The following is a 6,835-nucleotide window of genomic DNA, read 5'->3' as shown; positions in this document are numbered from 1 at the left end:
TCATAAATAATATTCAACGTTAAACTGGTACACAATTAAAAATATTTTATTTAGGCCTATCTATTTTGAAGGCCATAGATGGGCCTAAATAAAATGTTTTTAATTGTGTACTAGTTTAACGTTGAATATTATTTATGAGTTTGAGCTTTTATTCGACACACACAAGCTCTTAGCAGGCAAAACAAAATCGTCAACATTTTATTTTGAATGAAACCTTCTCGAGTGCCTAATTAGAAAAAGTCAAGCAGTTGAGTTAATCAACAGTAATCTCAGCTGGATCTTTTTTCTGATAGCTAGCTAACAACCGGTAAAAAAGTGTGAGTACATTCATTCAACATGGACATATTCAAGATGGCGGCACCCATACAACGTTTGTATGGAGCGTCTGTTTTTTCAGAATAGAGTGAAAACATCTTGAATATTTTTTCTCCTTTCCAAGTAAACGGATATTTTAAATATTAGTAATTTTCTCTCTCTTTAATATAAATATTTTTAGAATAAGAAATCACAAGTACAGAAAAATAAACACTTTTGTAAGTTGTGTTTTAGAATTAAATATCCATTTAAACTTGAGAGCTTTCTAAATGCTAGTTTTTACTTGTACGAATAAACTTTAGATATGAATGACAAATAGCATTACATTACTATTTTATGTGAAAAAACAACAACAACTATAATTCTACTTCGTGAAGTGCTTGGCTTTTAAACCACTAAAATAGAGAGAAGCGAAGGTGCGGATAAATCAACCCAGGAGCCCACCCGTCTCTTCCCGTTTTTCCTTTTTTTTACCTTAATCATGTGTCAACACGTTCACCATGTTCATTTTCAAATGATGAACGCCTATATGTCGAATTCATACCAACTAATAATAATCCTGGTAGAAAATGGAACATCTCCTGGAGTTTTGTTTTCATTTTCACGTTTTTTGAAAATATACTAATATTCTTTACCCACATCATTGGGAAGTGTATTAAACTATTCAGGCGTGATGCAAAGCAAGACATGAAACAAGAACAAACGCTAAAATAGATAAGGACGTGTGAGCATTATATAAGAAGCATGTTCATAAGGTAATACACGAACAGTTTTCTCTAACCATAAATGAAGGTCACACAATTACTACAAGTTTTACCTGTGGTAAACTGCCACATTTTACACGAGACTGATAGTTTCTGGGATAGCATTTGATTGACCTTTATATCATGACATGTCAGGTAACAAATAGCCCCAATATGTCTAAATACCCTATATCAGCAACTTTTCGATATTACACACCTACATCCCAACAATAGGGGAAATCAGGACTTCTGACTCTCTATCACACACACACATATACATACAAGTATACACAAAACAACGCGAACGTTTCATCACAACAAAGTCGGTCATATTTTGCCAATAATGGTCAGCATACATCCAAATAATGTATGTGCCGTGATAAACAGTAGCATATGCTGTTATTATCATGTAAGACTGTAAGGGTAACAGAAAACATACAAGCAATATATCTGGTATTATACCATCTCACTCACGAAAAGCTTCTCCATTATTACACGCACACCTTTCGTGGATTTTAATTTTTTGCTTTTAGTTAGGTCTAGGTAAAGCCTTATTATTACTGTACCAGTAAGGTCTAGGTAAAGCCTTATTATTACTGTACCAGTAAGGTCTAGGTAAAGCATTATTATTACTGTACCAGTTAGATCTAGGTAAAGCCTTATTATTACTGTACCAGTAAGGTCTAGGTAAAGCCTTATTATTACTGTACCAGTAAGGTCTAGGTAAAGCTGCTTTACCTAGACCTTACTGGTACAGTAATAATAAGGCTTTACCTAGACCTTACTGGTACAGTAATAATAAGGCTTTACCTAGACCTAACTGGTACAGTAATAATAAGGCTTTACCTAGACCTTACTGGTACAGTAATAATAAGGCTTTACCTAGACCTAACTGGTACAGTAATAATAATTTATTATTACTGTACCAGTTAGGTCTAGGTAAAGCCTTATTATTACTGTACCAGTTAGGTCTAGGTAAAGCCTTATTATTACTGTACCAGTAAGGTCAAGGTAAAGCCTTATTATTACTGTATAACATACATTCAAATTATGACTTTTTTTTACTAATATAGAGAGGCTTATAATATTTATGGCTCATTTCGTGTAACTCGCACAGAAAATATCTAAAAACATCCTGAACAATAATATTTACCTCACGTAGAACATGCACACAAAATTCACGAACCGTCACATTTAACTCACACAAAACATAAATCATGAACTTTCATATTTGACTCACGCAGATCACACAAAAATCACGAACCGTCACGTTTAAACCATGCAGAACATACAAACAGAAATCATGAACAGTCAGTCACTTTCAACCCATACATGCAAGACACACACAAGATTTTATAGTAAATTTTAAAATCGTATACGTTCTATAAAATTATGAAACTTTTAAGCTCTTTTATAATGGCACAGACACACGACAAGTTTGTCTTACAAATAATAAGAAAAACATAAACCTATTCGTTAATCATGTCACAACATGTGTGTTTATGTACCAGGAAAACAGATGTTTCTTAACCATTCGCTAATTATACAATAAATTATAGATTGTTAAACAGAGTAACGCTATAATTTTTCTACAGTATTTTGATAAAAAGTTCCACGATTTCTCCAAATTCAAACTTAATTTTTGTGACACGTGTTTACACCAGCCGCACTACACTTTGCCAAAGGGGCGCGAGAGAGCGTTTCATCTCTGTTGATAAGATCTACATCCATATTCTGCAAACACGGTTACTGTAGTTAGTCCATAAAAAAGTACAAACAGTATTTTAAGCCCACCTACAAAATGTAATGAAAAAACAATAAACCACTCAATAAAAATGAAAAGAAAAACTTTATTTTAATTTGAAATGCTGAATTTAAAAAAAACGGACTGTTCATATATTAATTTTTAACCGAATAAAAATACAGATCGCGTAACAACATTTGCAAATTTACAGATAATCATCGATTCCTGTTAGGACATTTCCTGAATCCAATCCCTACTTAAAATGTTTCCTGAATCCAATCCGTATACGTTTTGGGCAACGCTTTTCCTTGCTATAACTCGACTCGTAATCCCGATGTCGTGGGTTCGAATCTTCTCCCCGTATATGCTTGCCCTTTCAATTGTGGAGACGTTATAATGTTAAGGTCAATCCCACTATTCATTGGTAAATAGTAGCCTAAGAGTTGGCAATGAGTGCTGTTAACTAGCTGCCTTCCCTTTAGTATTTCGCTTCAAAATTGGGGACGGTTAGCGTAGATAACTCCCGAGTAGCTTTACGCGAAATTCAAAACTAACAAACAAATCCTTACCATAAACGGTCACACGCAGATTTTCCCCGTTAACATACACAAAGAGCTATACTGAGATTCTAATAAACCGTACTACATTAAAGTGTGCAACAATCGCACTCTGGCCATATGAACAAGGCTTAGATATAGCAGTAATTTACCTTCTATAAGTGCGCTACACTTTGCGTATTTTACTGACTTTACAGAACCATTACATGTAATCTAGCATACACGGATTTTATTTTCATTAACCCTGCAAAACTAAAACGTGAAGCTTAATCGAACGGCAAATAACAAGTAAATATGCTATTGTTTCAATAAAAAAACTTCCAGTTGGAAAAAAACAAACGAACAATAGCATTACATAAGCTATCTGTTAAAATACTTGTGAACAACAATGTTATCCTGAATAAAGTTTTAAAATTTAATTTTTAACCGTCTATTCACTGTCGTTGTAGGTGTTGGGTTAGAATTTTACAAGTTTACAGAGATAGTTATAAGTTGGCGGCTAAACACCAAAGTTGTGAAGCCTAAGACTTAGCAAGTAGGTCTACGCTAAACGGCAATAGAACTGGAAAAACTGTACAAATCCAGTAGCATAATGAAACAGGAGGAACGACACTGGTGACTGAATCTGTCACATGCTCCAAAGCTGACCTATACCATCAGTGGAAATAAAAACAAGAAAAAACCTTGAGCACTGGCAGTCTGAGGACTGAAACACACACGAGCAGTGCGCCAATAAACTAAGTCAACGATAGGTAGTCGTAGACGCAGCTAGCCGCGATCTTTTCTAACCTCACTTCTTTTATTCAACACTAAGACAAGGAACGAACAACAAAAGAGACATCCAAACCTGTTGTGGAATTCAGTCCGTTACTACTTGTCATGACTCGGCTCCAACTGGGACGCACGGGATGCTCCGGTGCGCACAATATGACGCGATCGTGCCGAGAGTCTAGGAAATCGGACGATGAGAAACAACGTACACCTTACTCTTGACGACTACTGTAACTAGTCTGACCGCAAGCGCGCTCCCGTCAGACAGGACCAGCCTTCTTACAGGTCGCTCCCCCTCAAGGCTATCTGCATGCTAGCCATAATTAATTCTCGAGATTTTCTTCTCAACCAATGGTAGCGCGCGTACGAGCAAACAGGACTTGGCCTTTATTGGTCACAATTATTTTGGGCTGCACACTCCCCGCTTCATCAACACAATGACGACGCGCACTAGCACAGGCGTGAAAACAAAGGCGCTCCATGAGAAGTGCTGATTCATTTGCTCTCCCCAGAATTAACTTCTCTCATTAAATGAATTCATTGAAACCCTGACAAAGTTTCTACCTCTGCGCTAAACCGCTATCCCGTTCCAGTCAACGAACATATTTAGTCAACCAAGAAATCTGTTCCACGACAACGCATCACTGCCTTGCCTTATCAAAAATAGCCGTGTCTAAAGGTACAAATGGGAGCCAGAGAGGGAGGGAAAAAAAAACAACAATCGGCTATCAAACTCTGCAATCCCTTCTTGTGACAAGCGGACGTGCAATTAAAATGCAAATCGCACCCCTTGTTTAACTGTCTGGCGTTTGAAGTACAAAGCTTACCCAAATCCAGTCGCTTAGCACCTCCACGAAGTTATGAATAGGTTCAAATTAGTCACTGCGAGAGGGGGAAAGTGACGCGTCTACGCCGCGCGCAGTGGGCGCTCGCTGCTGAAATTAAGACTGATTCAACTTTTGTCCATAATACACCATTGCGAGTGAGTAACGAGATAAAGGGGTGAACACAAGATTTAGGATCAAATTTCTGTGCTAACCTGGTACAGCAATCGACAATTTCTTCTCCAAGGTCCTGATGAGTTCAGAAATCCACACTCATAAATAAAATCCCAGGTCCAATCAAACATCGCTGACCCCCTTTTTTATGTTTCTTCACCAGGCAATGCTAGTCCGCCTGTCGGTAATCTCGTGCATGCTGCGATCACTTGAGTATGCTGCCAGTTATGAAAAAGCTGACACCTTTATGGATCGCTGAGGCACGGCTGCCATCTATTGTCTCACTAACGGACCAATTCAGCGCATGTGCGAAACATGCATGCCATGCACGATAAGCGAAAAATGGTAATACGCACACGATTTGCTCATCTCATTCTATCATCTGCGCCCAAGTACGCTTTGGAAAGAAAAAAATGCAAGAAGTCCTTGCGCATGTAGACTGCTGGATGTTTACATTGATCCTTTTATATAATAAGAGTACGCAGGTTTATAGAGCAGATTAATGCGCAATGTTTCACACACATCGGGAGGGGAGGGGAGAAGTTTAAGATATTCCTTGTGGAATTTAGAGTACAAGCGCAGTTATATGTTGAAATCTTTATGGAAAACGTCAGCATGAATCTTTGAGCGATTTAAGGCCCATTACTTGCCCTTTTCCAAGGCTGGAGTTTTTGTATTGTTATTTTTCATAATTATGTACGTCGCAAGTACATGCAGAGTTTGTTTATTCTAATACGTCTAACGTTTTAACATTAAAGGGAAGATGTTATTAACACTGTTTTTAAAGTTAGGTTATAACTATTTTTAAGATATATTCCTTACAATGTTACAAAAAAACACTCTCCTAGCCTTGATATATGCTTTATAAGATAACAAGAAACACTCTCCTAGCTTTGATATATGCTTTACAAGATAACACTCTCCTAGCTTTGATATATGCTTTACAAGATAACACTCTCCTAGCTTTGATATATGCTTTATAAGATAACAAGAAAACACTCTCCTAGCTTTGATATATGCTTTACAAGATAACAAGAAAACACTCTCCTAGCCTTAATATATGCTTTACAAGATAACAAGAGAACACTCTCCTAGCCTTAATATGTGCTTTACAAGATAACAAGAAAACACTCTCCTAGCCTTAATATATGCTTTACAAGGTAACAAGAGAACACTCTCCTAGCCTTGATGGAGTTTTGAATTATCAATAAGGGTGAACATTTTGGAAATGTTTGAATGGTCACTGAAAGCAGAAATATTACTGGGAGAGTCGCTAGCAGCGAGAGTACCCAAATGATGACCTAGAGCAGAGTGGTTACAGAAGCTTTTTTTAATTATTACTGAAGCATTTTAGCAGCCCTTCTGGTAGAGGCTACTACATGTTTGTTTTAATATCCTCCCACTACTCCATAACTACACGGCTTGCTCACATTCTTTCATACAGCTCTTCCCAGTGAAGCATCATTCCAGCTTTATATTACCAGAGTTGGTTGTACTAGAAAAACATCAGTGTTTCACTTGACACCTAAAAGAATCTGTGAAAGAGTCCACCCTTCATTTTCGAACAGGGGCATGCAAGGTGGGCTATAACGAAATTCCGTAAAAAGTAGTAGTATCCTCAGCATCTTTATTGGGGTGCTCCCTATGACCTACCTCGTATAAAGAGGTGAATTTAAAAAATGGCCTTTCATGCTGGGTTACCAGTCA

General features: G+C 37.2%; 1 protein-coding gene across 4 annotated transcripts in view; it reads right to left on the bottom strand.

Annotated features, from left to right (window-relative positions):
- LOC106478343 (zinc finger homeobox protein 3-like) overlaps nucleotides 1-6,835 on the bottom strand; it is a 172,383-nt gene that overhangs the window by 134,527 nt on the left and 31,021 nt on the right. For 2 of the 4 annotated variants that reach the window (XM_022381935.1, XM_022381940.1), the window contains exon 1: nucleotides 5,170-5,356. The exons of 1 other annotated variant lie outside the window; for it this stretch is intronic. The gene's annotated coding sequence lies outside the window, so the exon portion shown is untranslated. Of the gene's footprint in view, nucleotides 1-4,206; nucleotides 4,330-5,169; nucleotides 5,357-6,835 lie in introns of those variants that run through there. One more of the 4 variants, XM_022381937.1, reaches the window with a different exon arrangement.

This window comes from Limulus polyphemus, unplaced genomic scaffold (genome assembly GCF_000517525.1).
Source record: "Limulus polyphemus unplaced genomic scaffold, Limulus_polyphemus-2.1.2 Scaffold201, whole genome shotgun sequence".
In the NCBI taxonomy this organism is placed as follows: Eukaryota; Metazoa; Arthropoda; class Merostomata; order Xiphosura; family Limulidae; genus Limulus; species Limulus polyphemus.
The sequence above is the reverse complement of the archived record's forward strand: the minus strand, read 5'-3'. Positions and strand labels throughout refer to the sequence as shown.